General features: G+C 36.6%; 1 long non-coding RNA gene across 2 annotated transcripts in view; it reads left to right on the top strand.

Moving 5' to 3' along the window:
* Positions 1-13,417, top strand: part of LOC126013917 (uncharacterized) — a 145,130-nt gene that overhangs the window by 116,584 nt on the left and 15,129 nt on the right. Inside the window, exon 3 of one of the 2 annotated variants that reach the window (XR_007497552.1) lies at positions 12,651-12,670. The exons of the other annotated variant lie outside the window; for it this stretch is intronic. This is a non-coding gene — a long non-coding RNA (uncharacterized LOC126013917). Of the gene's footprint in view, positions 1-12,650; positions 12,671-13,417 lie in introns of those variants that run through there. 2 annotated transcript variants of the gene reach the window in all.

Here is a 13,417-nt window from a genome sequence, read left to right as displayed (position 1 = left end):
TTTAAAATCTAATGTCTATGTGTGTGTGTCATCTAATATGAGTATGGTCACTCCAGGCTTTTTTTAAAAATATGGTTCTTATCTTGAATGATTATTCTCCAACCTTTGACTTGAGTCTATGTTTGTTCTGACTTCAGATGGGTTTCTTGTAGGCATAAAATAATTTATTCAGTATTTTGATCCATTTTACCATGATGTGTCTCTTACCTATGTTTTTAGTCTATTAATATATAGAGAGATTATTGTCATGAAATTTGCTGGTATATTTTTGTAGAAGTTTTGTGTGTTTATTGGGTCTGCCTTGCCTTAAAGTAGACCCTTCAGTATTTTTAAGGCTGGTTTTGACTTTGTAAAGTTTCTGAGCTGTTTTATTTATCTGGGAAGCTATGTATTCTTCCTTCAAATCTAAATGTAAGAGTAGCTGGATGAAGTATTTTTGGGGATACGTTCATTTCATTGATTTTTTTCCCCAGTATATCTCACCACCAATTACAGGTCTGAGTATTGCTTGTGACAGGTCTGTTGTAAATCTTAAGGGTGATCTTATGAAAGTAATTTCCCTTTTTGATTTTGCTGCTTTCAGTATTCTATATATATCTGTGATATTCATCATTGTGACTAGGATGTGTTTGGAACGGTGTTTTTGTAAATCTCTTTTAGCTGGTATTCTTTGGGCATGCAGGATTTGGTTGTATGCAGTCTTTTTTTTGGGGGGGGGTGTCACACCCGGCAGTGCTCAGGGGTTACTCCTGGCTCTACACTAAGAAATCGCTCCTGGCAGGCTCAGGGGACCATATGGAATGCCGGGATTTGAACCAATGACCTCCTGCATGCAAGGCAAATGCTTTACCCCATGCTATCTCTCCGGCCCTGCATGCAGTCTTTAGTTCTGGGACTTTCTCTGTAATGATATCCTTGACTTTTGATTCTTCTTTGGGACTTTCTTACTGGGCCTCTGGGACTCTAATAATTCTTACGTTGTTTCTACTGACTTTATCCCAGTTTTCTATTTTCATCTGTCCACATTATTTGAGGATTTTTTCCATCATCTGATCATTTGTATTTTTGTTTCCATTTTCTTTATTTTTTTTTGGTTTTTGGGTCACACCTGGCAGCGCTCAGTGGTTACTCATGGCTCTATGCTCAGAAATTGCTCCTGGCAGGCTTGGGGAATCATATGGGATGCTGGGATTCAAACCACTATCCTTCTGCATGCAAGGCAAATGTCTTACCTCCATGCTATCTCTCTAGCCCCTGATTGTTTTAAGTCTCTTTTCCAACCTCCTCAGTTGGAGTTGTTATGCAGCTTATCTTTCAGCCTATTGATTATAAGTTGTACATTTTGAAAAAAAAATATTCAAATTGGTTTAGCTATAATACTTGATTTTGTCTTCCAAAAAAAATTTTATGTGTACAAAATGATGTTAAATATTTCTAATCTTTGACCTAATTATTTTACTCTGATGAATAAATTGAAAAGTGAAGTAAATTTATATAAACAAATATTGTTGCAATATTGTATATAATGATGTAAAAAATAGAAGTATCAACAGGTACAGAAACTATAGGGTGTTATGGGTGAGTGTGTTTTACCAGTGTTTTTATAAAAAAAGGCATATTAATATAAAACAGATACTCAAGCTTGAACATGCAACAGATTCACACACAGTGGAGGCCTGGTTCCTGAGGATCTGAATTCTGTAAACCTAGGTTAAGAACTAAAAATTTGCGTTTATAACAAGTCATAGGTTATATATATCTAAGGACCACACACATAGCACTTTAGTGTCAGAATTGAAAAATATATAAGAATATAATGTTAAATGGGAAGGAAGAAACCCTCTAACCACGAGCTAATGCTGGGAACAGGAGTGGAGGGAAGACAACACTGGTGGTGGGAATGTCCCTTACTCATTACTACTATGTGCCTTAAATATTACTGTGAAAGATTTGTAATTAATTTTGCCCTCAGTTAAAAAAATTCATTTGCTTGTTAATGCAACGCGACATTTTGGTGAAGTAGTTGTCAAGAATATGAAAGGACAAATTCACCTCAATGGTATTTCAGCTTAGGCTGCTGTTCTATGGCTCCAATGTTCTGGTTCTATAACATTTTCAAAACTATTTAAAATTTTTTTGAAAGGAAAAGGACAAGGGAAATATACAGATAAAATTTGCAAGATTGAAATTAGGGCCTATTTATGTACCTAATTAACAATGAATTCATTAGTTAGTTAAAAGGTAACTTTATTGTACATAGGTTTAAAGAGATGTAGATATGTAAATATATTTGTTATGGTATGAAGTCGGATCTCTAAAAATAAGGAGATAGGAACATTAAATGCTAAAACTACTGTATCATAAATAACATTGTAAATCATGATGTAATAATATAAAGTCTTTCCTTTTTTTTCTTTTAAGAATAAAGATACGCCTCACAAATTGAGGGGGAAATAATGCAGGGCACCAAGACCAAACAGTCATATGAACATTGAGTAGAAATAAAAAATGATCAGACTTGAACACCAAATCCAAAGCCAACTACAACAGAATCAATCCCCAATCTACAACAGGCTAGACACAGAAGGGACCACTTATACTAGCAGCCCAGGGAAGGGGGGCAGGTAAAGGAGGGGTGATGGGGAATGCATGCTAGGAACAGGGATTGAGGGAGGACAACATTGGTGGTGGGAATGCCCCTGGTTCAATGTCACTATATATCTAAAATACTACTGTGAATGATTTGTAAATCACTGTGGTCAAAATAAAAATTATTAATATAAAAAAAAGAATAAAGGTACCTAAACTTTAGCTTGTTTGGTAAGAGAGGTAGGCTATAGTGTTTACCAACATATCACTAATTCTTTTTAGTATAAACATAATGGTGGTACATTTTTTTCTTTAAGGTGCTTTGAATATTCTTTTGATTGGATATTTTACTTTTGTATCAGTTATCATATTAACAAACATATATGCAAAAATATTACATTTCATACTTATTTTATATTTAAGCCCATATCTTACTTAGTACTAAATGTCACTAAAACAAAGAAAAATATCTAGAGTTCTTGTCATCAACAAATCCTTAAAATACTAGCAAAATAAAATTGTTGAAACCTTTAAAGTATATTGATTTAAAAATTTACCCAGTACCCTGGTATTATACTATAACATGCAGCTACAGGACTGTGTATTCAAATATTACACTATCAATAGTCTATAAATACTTATATGCAGAAAGTTAGTAATTGTCATGAATCATTTAGTTCAGTCTCAAGTAAAAATATATCTAAAAATAATCCTGTCAAATAAATAATTTATAAATTCTTCAGAAAAAAAATAGGATCAGTAGGCTCCCTTGGGTATGGGTTCCCTTTACTCATAACATTAGAGTTGGTACAGTCCTCGGTTTGGAACATAATTCCTGGTTATTAAAATTAAGAAGATTTTTCGTAAGTGATATTTATATACCTATTTTTAGCCAGCCTAACATTAATTGACAACAAAAGAAATATTCATCCAACTTTGTCCACTGTGGTTCAAATTCCAGCATCCCATACGGTCCCCTAAGCCTTCTAGGAGTGAGTTCTGAGCATAGAGCTAGGAGTAACCCCTAAGCGCTGCCGGGTGTGACCCCCCCAAAAAATATTCCAGTTTGTAGGTTCAAAGACCACATGTCCTGATTTGCCTGAACCAGATCCCACTCTTTCCTAATGTGCAAGATTAGCTGCCAATAAGTCTCTTCATTCAGAAGTATTCTATTACAGACAATAAGTGTAGAATAAGGTTGCCAAGTAAAATACAGAAACAAATATTGAATGGAATACTCTTGTATTATGTTTTTTCTTGTTAATCTGAAATTCAAACTGTATAAGTTTTAAAAATATTCTTGTTTTCTGAATCTGGCTGTCTAGTTAACCCTATGGGATGGCTTTGATTAAGGGTTTTGTTTTTGATGTATCCACATAGGACCTTTATGCCTTGAGAATCCAAGCTCATTTCCTCCTCTGGACTAGGTTCTCATGATCTCTCTGGATTGCTCCCTTTTCTGTTTTTATAAGCCAATTCCTTGTGAGAAACCAGGTTGCAGAAAATACTAATTCAAAGATACTTTCTCTGACCACCCCAAAGTAGAAGTTTGTGTCATTTTAACATTACAATATAGTTATTATGGCTTTATTTCACTATTAGGGTGCATATTACTTGAAATCAAAGACTGTCTCATTTCTTTGTAACCATATATATACATACATATATATGATTACATGTGCCTATAAGAATATTTGAAAAAGAGTAGATGATCAATAATTTAATTTTGTTTTGTTTAGTTTTGGGGCCACACCCGGTGATGGTCAGGGGCTACTCCTGGCTGTGTGCTCAGAAATTGCTCCTGGCTTGAAGGACCATATGGGATGCCAGTGATCGAATCGAGGTTTATCCTCCTGGGTCAGCCATATGAAAGGCAAACTGCCTACTGTTGCGCTATCATTGTTAAATGGAGAAAAACTGTATCTGGAGGTTCTTGGCACTGGAGTATACAAATAATTCTCCCTAGACAAAAAATTTTTTAAGAAAGACCTAAGACTTGAATGTGCGCTCTTTCCAAATGTGCAACGGTAGTGCATATGGTAATAGTTTCATAAAGTATGTTAATCAAAGAAGCCACAAAAATCATTTAATTTAGGAGGCTCTCTTACCACCATCAAATACTGATTATATTTACATAGAAATTGACTCATTATAATGCAGTTGATAAACATTGCTAAAGGGAGAGCCTGTAGAAGTGTATTTGCCAGAGAATCTCTAATTCCAACTGCTGACAAGATATAATCATTTTAAAGATTACCACACACAAAAATGACATTCCTGTGTCATCTTATCTCCTTTCCTTAGAGTGGGAGGAAAGATGAATAAAGTTAATAAAAAAGCAACCATATTAAAAAGATAAAATGCTAAGTGTTTAGAAATGTATGAAGAGAGATATTGTGATAATGTCAAAACTAAGGGCCCAAAATGACTACCTGAAGTCCTAAAAATATATCTGTTTAGGATGTTAAGCAGTTAGAAACACTTTAAAATATGAGAAATAGCAAGGTTATTCCAGGCATAGTAAATGGATGTGTATATATGAATTTATTCTCAAATTGTGTATGAAGACAAACACACAGATGCTTACTATTTATATTTAAAATAAAGCAATGAGATGTATATATGTAGACATCCAAGCATACAATTGGGTGTCTAGTTTGCATTTTTCAGTGCATATTATTTAAAATAATTCTTCTCTTTGTTGATGCTATGGATACATTTATTTTTATTTATTTACTTAGGTTTCTGGAACATGCCTGGTTATTTTCAGGGCTTCTGGCTTGTGATCAGGGCTCAATCCTGTCTGGACTTTGGCAGAACATATATGGACTTTGGGGAGTATAAATTTCAAACTCTGGCCATCAGTTACTTTTAAGGCAAAATTCATACTCCTGTACTTTTTATGACCCATGCATTTAATTTTTTTTTTGGTTTTGGGGTCACACCTGGCAGCACTCAGGGGTTACTCCTGGCTCAGAAATCGCCCCTGGCAAGCCTGGGGAACTATATGGGATGCATGGATTTGAATCACCATCCTTTTGCATGCAAGGCAAATGCCTTGCCTCCATGCTATCTCTTTGACCCCTTTCTGGATTATTAATTGTTAAAGTAGTTTAAAAATTAGATTTCCCTATGGCCCTGTGAAATACAAATTAAAAATGACTACATATTCTCCTTTTTTGTAATTGTTTTTTTGGGATGCCGGATTCAAACCACCGTCCTTCTGCATGAAAGGCAAATGCCTTACCTCCATGCTATCTCTCCAGCCCACCATGCATTTAATTTTAATACAAACAGTTTCAGTGAATTTGGGCTGCAAATTGACCTGCTGAGGAGCCAGAGCTAAGACTGGTCCACAAGTGCCATTAGAGTCTTAGACACTCTCTGCCCTGCTCTGCTGTCAGGATGGGGCTTGTAGTTAAAAAGCTTGTGGCAGAGTGTAGCTATAATCTCAGAATAGAGCACACCCTTCAGCCTTCTCTTGTTCTGGAGAATATTTTGTGTTGAAGAAATGAATTCCTTTGATGCAAAAACTTGAAAGTTCTACTTTCAAGATTTTAATATTGGAGCAAGATCAAGAAAGTAATTTTCTTTCTTCTGATTTACTTTTCACTTTTACTCATATACATATGAAAAATTACAAGCTAAAATGAGAGTTTTAACAAATGACTGGGAATTGTAAGTAGTTCATAATTGCATAACGAGGATTTCTATAGATGTTGCCATCAGTTATAATAAGAAATTCAGTGATATATATCTATATACATGCATACATATATATAATGGCGTTCAAAATGTGTTCAAGATGAAGTAAAGATTGTTCAGAGGCAAACTAGAAATTACATTCTACAATTTAATACATTGATTTTCTATTTCAGTTTCTTTTCTTGAACAATCATTTAATTTTAAAAGACTATCCATTGAGCACCAAAGGATCGGGCTGACTTTTGTTTGACCCTGGATTATGGAAGATAAATCTTTTTTTGTTTGCTTCACTCTCTAATTAGGCCAAATCTCTAGCTGACTGCACACACATTTAAGATGGAGAGTGTGGCCTATTCCGTTATTCTCTCCCCCCACAGTAAAATTTAATACAAGAATAATACTATGTCTTTTCTCTCATGTAGAGCAACAATTATGTCATCTTCTACCTGAGGCCTATCTAAACTGCCTAGAGATTGGAGTCTAAAAATGATAGCGGGACCTCCCCATTGTGTCTCTGAGGCTTCTGGTGGCTGCTGATGTAGGGGACCTTCCCCTGTCTCCGCCCCTGGGACGGAATAGGAACTACAGATGGGAGGGGCTCTGGCAGAGGCCTGGAGGGGGCAGAGCTCCGCTGACTTCCACATAGGGGAGGAGGACAAGGGAGCCAGGCTCAACAGCGCCCTCCACCATTGTGGCCAAGTGCGGTACTGCACTGGCTGGCAACAAGAGGAGGCAGCAACTAATTAAGCTCCATTAGAGGGCACTCTAGAGGCCAAACCTCAGCCAGCCCACCCAACAGTCACACCCAGAGCTGCAATTCAGAGAAGGGATCCAGCCCCACACCACAGGGAGCAAAAACAGGCCAAAATTGGAAGGCACTGCTCTCCAAGCCACACCGATAAATGCCTAAAAACATGGGCAGAGTGAGGAGGACCCGAACAGCTGGAGACACAGAGAGAACTCCTACTAAGTTCCCAAGTCCACCAAAATGCACAGATCCAAGAGATCAAGATTTAAAAGCAGCCATGAGAAAGGAAATGCAAGCCCTGGTACAGGAAATGAGAGAATCACTAGCCACCGAGTATAAGAAGTCCATGGAGGAACTAATTAGCCAAATTAAAGAAGATCTGATACAGAATATGAGTGACTCATACAAAAGCAATTAAAGGAATTAACAGACACCGTAAAAAGCCAGATGAGCAGAATAACAGAGATGGAGAAGCACATAGTAGTACTTGAAGGAAAACTGCAAACCAAAAAAGGCCAGGAAACCAACAAGGAATTAAGAGGCAAGGCACTGGAAGGAAAAGTCCAGTACTTAATGAAAAGACAAAAGAAATAATCTAAGAATTGTAGGTATACCAAAAGGGGAGGAAACAGGGAAAGGGGAAGAACAAATAGTTAGGGAAATATAGCAGAAAACTTTTCCACCCTTTGGAAAGAGGACTCTGCAAATCCAGGATGTGAAGAGTCCCTAATAAAATAGACCCTAATAAACCAACACCAAGACATATAATAATCCAAATGGTAGAGAGAGAGAGAGAGAGAGAGAGAGAGAGAGAGAGAGAGAGAGAGAGAGAGAGAGATGAACTCTTTAAAGTAATAAGGGGAGAAAAGGAACCTCAAGTACAAAGGAAGGGACATAATAATCAAACCAGATCTCCCATTTGAAAAAATTCAAGCAAGCAGACAGTGGAATGAAAGACTGAATGAAAGAAATTTTCAGCCTAGGGTACAATACCCAGCAAAACTCTCATTCATATGGGATGGTAGCCTAAAAACATTTTCAAACAAAAACGATCTTGCATTATTTGTGCAAACAAAACCAATTCTAAATGACCTACTCAGAGATGAACTACACAATCCAAACACCTGATTGTAACAACAACCACCCTACAGAACACAACTGCACAACAACGCTTTGTCGATAATCTCCCTAAATGTTAACGGACTAAACTCTCCCATTAAAAGACACATAGCAGAAAAGTGGATTAGAAAATGATAGAGGGTGAGCTAGAGATGGGGAAAAACTAAGCAGGAACTTTAGAAATCTAGTTGGAGAAGAAACTAGAGGAAGTTAATAATGTACTAAATAAAAAAAGGATAGTAAGGAAACAACAAATCCTAGAAGGCAACATAAACTGAAAGTTGATTAGTATGAAGCATGCCATTATTAGGAATGCTGGGTGGGGTATAAGATAGGATAGGGAGGAATGTGGATAAGAGAAACTTTAAGCAACAGAACTAAGGATGTTGAGAGGGGATCTTTGGGCAGTGGTGGAGGGAAGCTGATCTCTTGTGACAGATGCAGTATTAGAATGTTTTACATGGTTTTTATTAATATTGTAAATATTGGAACCAACAATAAAATTGTTTTAAAAACTGTATAAAACAAACTTTCGATACTTAGACCTAGAGGCTCCTCAAATATTTTCTTATATTAGAACTTTCTCTATAGAATTCTGCAATATTGTGTGTAATGATAAAACTATATATCTGGAACATTTCCCCAATGTGACTAAATATGTTGTAGTTTTATTTAATATCCAGTGGCATTCATTGACTTTTTTATCTTTAAGCTAAAAATGTGGTGTTAATTGCCAGAGACTTCCTTCATTTTTGCAATTAAAATAAAATACTGCCATAAATATGTAATTATATGTATATATAATTGTTGGTTACCGTGGCCTGACAGTGGCTACTTCTGCAAAAACCTCTCTGCCATTTTCTAACCTTGCACCTGCAAGATGTCTACGTGCTGTTTTGCTACAAAGCCCTGGGCCAGCAGGAAGAATGCAGCCACTAAAAGTAATAAATAACCTTGTAGCCCAGAGGAGAGGAACACGGCCTGGTACCAGGAATGAAGTTATACTCCCCTAACCCACATCCTCAAGTTAACAAGGCATTCATTATTGTTTTTGTGCAACATTGTTTTTGCAAAGTTATTTCTTGAGAACTAGCCCCACCATTAATCTGTTAAGAGTTTAGGAATGTAGCTAAGCAGCCCCTACCCAAGGTCACGAGGTGTTTCCATGGAAACTGCTTATCCAGCATGACTTGCAAAGATGTATTGCCCCCTATCCCACTGCCCACTTTCCATATTTGGAAAATGATTTACTTTCTTTGTTTCACTTAGCCTGAGCTGTACTTATACCTTATTTGGAATAATGAAGTAGTTTGTGCGCCAAAAAGATGATTGAGATTGCCTTTTGCCTGCCCCCCTTTCACCTTCCCTATATAAGAAGGTGCTGAACCACATTAAATTGCCTTTGAACGGAATATCCTGTCTTGGGTCGTTTCTATTAACCTCTCTCAGATTTTTTCAAGGTGCGGTTGTGTGATCTGAGCTCTGCAAAATAAAGGTGCGGTTGTTCGTGAGCCTCTCAACCACTCTTCGCTGGCCGGGCCCCTCCGGGGGGCTTACAGGACACCCACATATAATGTTTTCTCTACCCTTACTTTTCTCATTTTGATGTCTGAGGTCTACTCACTTAGTTACAATGCACTGGTGACCACATTTGAGATGCCAATGGGATTTCACTGAGTGGTGTGGTGTGTTATTGCAAGAAACAAAATTGCAGTTAGATGCAGCTAGATGCCTACAGCTTCAACCCATGAGTTTTCTATCTGTATTTTATGTAGACCTCTTCCAACTTCAATTCAATAAAAAAATACTCAAGCTTATGAAAACAAGAAGAACAGTTTTCGGAGAGATAGCATGGAGGTAAGGCATTTGCCTTGCGAGTAGAAGGATGGTGGTTTAAATCTGGGCATCCCATATGGTCCCCTGAGCCTGCCAGAAGTGATTTCTGAGCATAGAGCCAGGAGTAACCCCTGAGTGCTGCTGGGTGTGACCCCAAAACAAAAATAAACAAACAAAAACAGAAAAAAACAAAAACACAGTTTTGGTAGTTTATTCCAGCATACTTGCCATATATCATTGTGCACATTGACCTTCCTATGAGTTTATGTGATAGACTTGTATACACATACTTGCTGTTTCTTTCTATGGTAAGAACAAACTACTCTTTAGCAAATTTAATTATTTTCTACAATATTATCAGTTTTAAACAATAAAGAATTTTGTGATTTCACAAATGGAAGATAGAACTCTGATTAGCATTTCCCTACCTTTGGTAAACAACATTCTAGTTTATGCCTCTGAGATTGCCTTTTGTAAAAGCAACATTTCTAAATGATATTTCAGAGTATGCCACCAATTGTATCATATAATATTTATCTGATATATATTTTCTGATCAAATTTTACATATTCAAATTCTAAATTTTCTTTCCCTTTTAATTATTTTTGTTAGTGTTTAACTGTGACAAGTTTAAGAGTTTAGTTTCACAACTTTTTGTACAGGACTCATTGCATCCATCTCTACAGTCTAGAGCCATTACATCATCAAAACAAAGCAAAACAACCCCCAAAACCTTTTACCCTTCTTAACACACCTTCCCCTTCCTCTAGTAACGATCAGAGCTTAAAGTAGCCCAAGAGTTAGTTTCAGGGATTGTGTGTGTGCATGTATGCATGTGTGCGTGTGTGTGTGTGTGTGTGCGTGCGTGTGTGCATTTTCAGTTCGTTACCTTTAATTATTTACCATCCACATATAAATGAGTGTTCTTGTTTTCTATTTTGAAAATATCTCAAACTTACAAGAACTACAAGTACTTGCAATTACAAGACTGGAGAGATAGTATAAGAGGGCAAGGTGCTTGTCTTGTATAGTATAGCTAACCCTACCTTGATACCAGGTACCACTTATCCTCAGTATAATGAGGAGTGATCTCTGAGCACAGTCCTGAGTAAGCCCTAAGTCAGGAATAGCTTCTAATTTTATATATTTTGTAACATACAATTTACCACTTATTTTAGTGTTCACTTTTTGCTTATATGAATGCAACAGATGTAATTATTTTATATATGTATATGTATGTATGTATATATATATATATACACATGTATGTATGTATTGGGTTTTGAGCCATACCCGGTGACACTTAGGGGTTACTCATGGCTATGCTTCAGAAATCTCTCATGGATTGGGGGAACATATGGGAAGCTGGGGGATCGAACCTAGGTCCTTCCTAGGTCAGCCGCATGCAAGCTGCACCACCTCTCCAGTCCCTACAACAGAACTAAATTTGAGCTGAAATTCTCCATCAATTTTCCATCTTAGTTTGTTGGTATAAGAAAATATACCAGGTTTAGGTTTATGTTATGTTTTAACTGTCTGACATCTTTGCAAAAATTATATTTAGAATAACAAACTTGTTTATTTAAATATTTAGAGAATGACTTTTGAAGCAAATATTTTAATATCTTTATTTATACAATTTGATTACAAATATGATTATAGTTTGTAATAATTTCACCAGTGCAACATTTCCATCACCAATGCCCCAAATCTCCCAACTCCCTATCCTCATGCCTGTTTTTGAGACAGGCTTTCTACTTCCCTCATTCATTCATATTGTTATGTTAGTTGTCAGTGTAGTTATTTCTCTAACTGTACTCACCACACTTTGTGGTGAGCTTTATATCGTGAGCTGGACTTTCCAGCCTTCATCTCTATTGTCTCTGAGAATTATTACAAAAATTTATTTTATTTTATGTTATTATTAATTTAATTATCTTTATTTAAACACCGTGGTTACAGATATGATTATAATTGTATGATTATAGTCATGTAAAGAACATCCCCCTTCATCAATGCAACATTCCCACCACAAATTTCCCAGATCTCCCTCCTCCCCACCCCACCCATACCTGTACTCTAGACAGGCTTTCTACTTCCCCTATTCATTCATATTGTTATGATAGTTTTCAGTGTAGTTATTTCTCTAACTGCACTCATCACTCTATGTGGTGAGCTTCATGTCATGAACTGTACTTACCAGTCCTCATCTCTCTTATCTCTGAGATACTGTTAAAATTGTCTTTCATTTTTCTTAAAACCCATAGATGAGTGGAACCATTCTGTGTCTTTCTCTCTTCCTCTGACTTACTTCACTCAGCATAATATATTCCATGTTCATCCATGTATTGGAAAATTTCATGACTTCATCTCTCCTGATGGCTGCATAGTATTCTATTGTGTATATGTACCACAGTTTCTTAGGCAGTCATCTATTAAAGAGCATCTTGGTTGTTTCCAGAGTCTGGCTATTATAAATAGCACTACAATGAATATAGGTGTGAGGAAGGGACTTTTTTATTGTATTTTTGTGTTCCTCTGGTATATTTCTAGGAGTGGTATAGCTGGATTGTATGGGAGCTCAATTTCCAGTTTTTGAAGGAATCTCCATATCACTTTCCATAAAGGTTGGACTAGACGGCATTCACACCAGCAGTGAAAAAGAGTTCCTTTCTCTCCACATCCCTGCCAGCACTGCTGGTTTTCCTTCTTTGTGGCGTGTGCCAATCTCAGTGGCATGAGGTGGTATCTCATAGTAGTTTTGATTTGCGTCTCCCTAATGATTAGTGATGTTGAACATCTTTTCATGTGCCTTTTGGCCATTTGCCTTTCTTCTTTTACCAAGTGTCTGTTCATTTCTTCTCCCCATTTTTTGATGGGGTTAGATGGTTTTTCTTGTATAGTTCTGTCAGTACCTTGTATATTTTGGATATTAGTCCTTTATCTAATTAGTATTGGTTGAATAATTTTTTCCACTCAGTGGGTGGCTTTTGTATTCTGAGAACTATCTCCTTTGAGATGCAGAAGCTTCTCAGCTTAATATAGTCCCATCTGTTTATCTCTTCTTCCACTTGTTTGGAGAGTGCTGTTTCCTCCTTAAAGATGCCTTTAGTCTCAATGTTATAGAGTGTTTTACCTACATGTTGTTCTATACACCTTATAGTTTCAGATCTGATATAAAGGTCTTTAATCCATTTGAATTTTACCTTTGTACATGGTGTTAGCAAGGGGTATAAGTTCACTTTTTTGCAAGTGGCTAACCAGTTGTGCCAACACCAATTGTTGAATAGGCTTTCTTTGCTCCATTTAGGATTTCTTGCTCTTTTATAAAAAACTAGGTGGTTATATGTCTGAGGAACATTCTCTGAGTACTCAAGCCTATTCCACTGATCTAAGTGTCTGTCTTTATTCCAATACTGT

This window comes from Suncus etruscus, chromosome 7 (genome assembly GCF_024139225.1).
Source record: "Suncus etruscus isolate mSunEtr1 chromosome 7, mSunEtr1.pri.cur, whole genome shotgun sequence".
Taxonomy (NCBI): domain Eukaryota; kingdom Metazoa; phylum Chordata; class Mammalia; order Eulipotyphla; family Soricidae; genus Suncus; species Suncus etruscus.
Note: the sequence above shows the minus strand (reverse complement) of the source record. Positions and strands in the feature narration are given on the sequence as shown.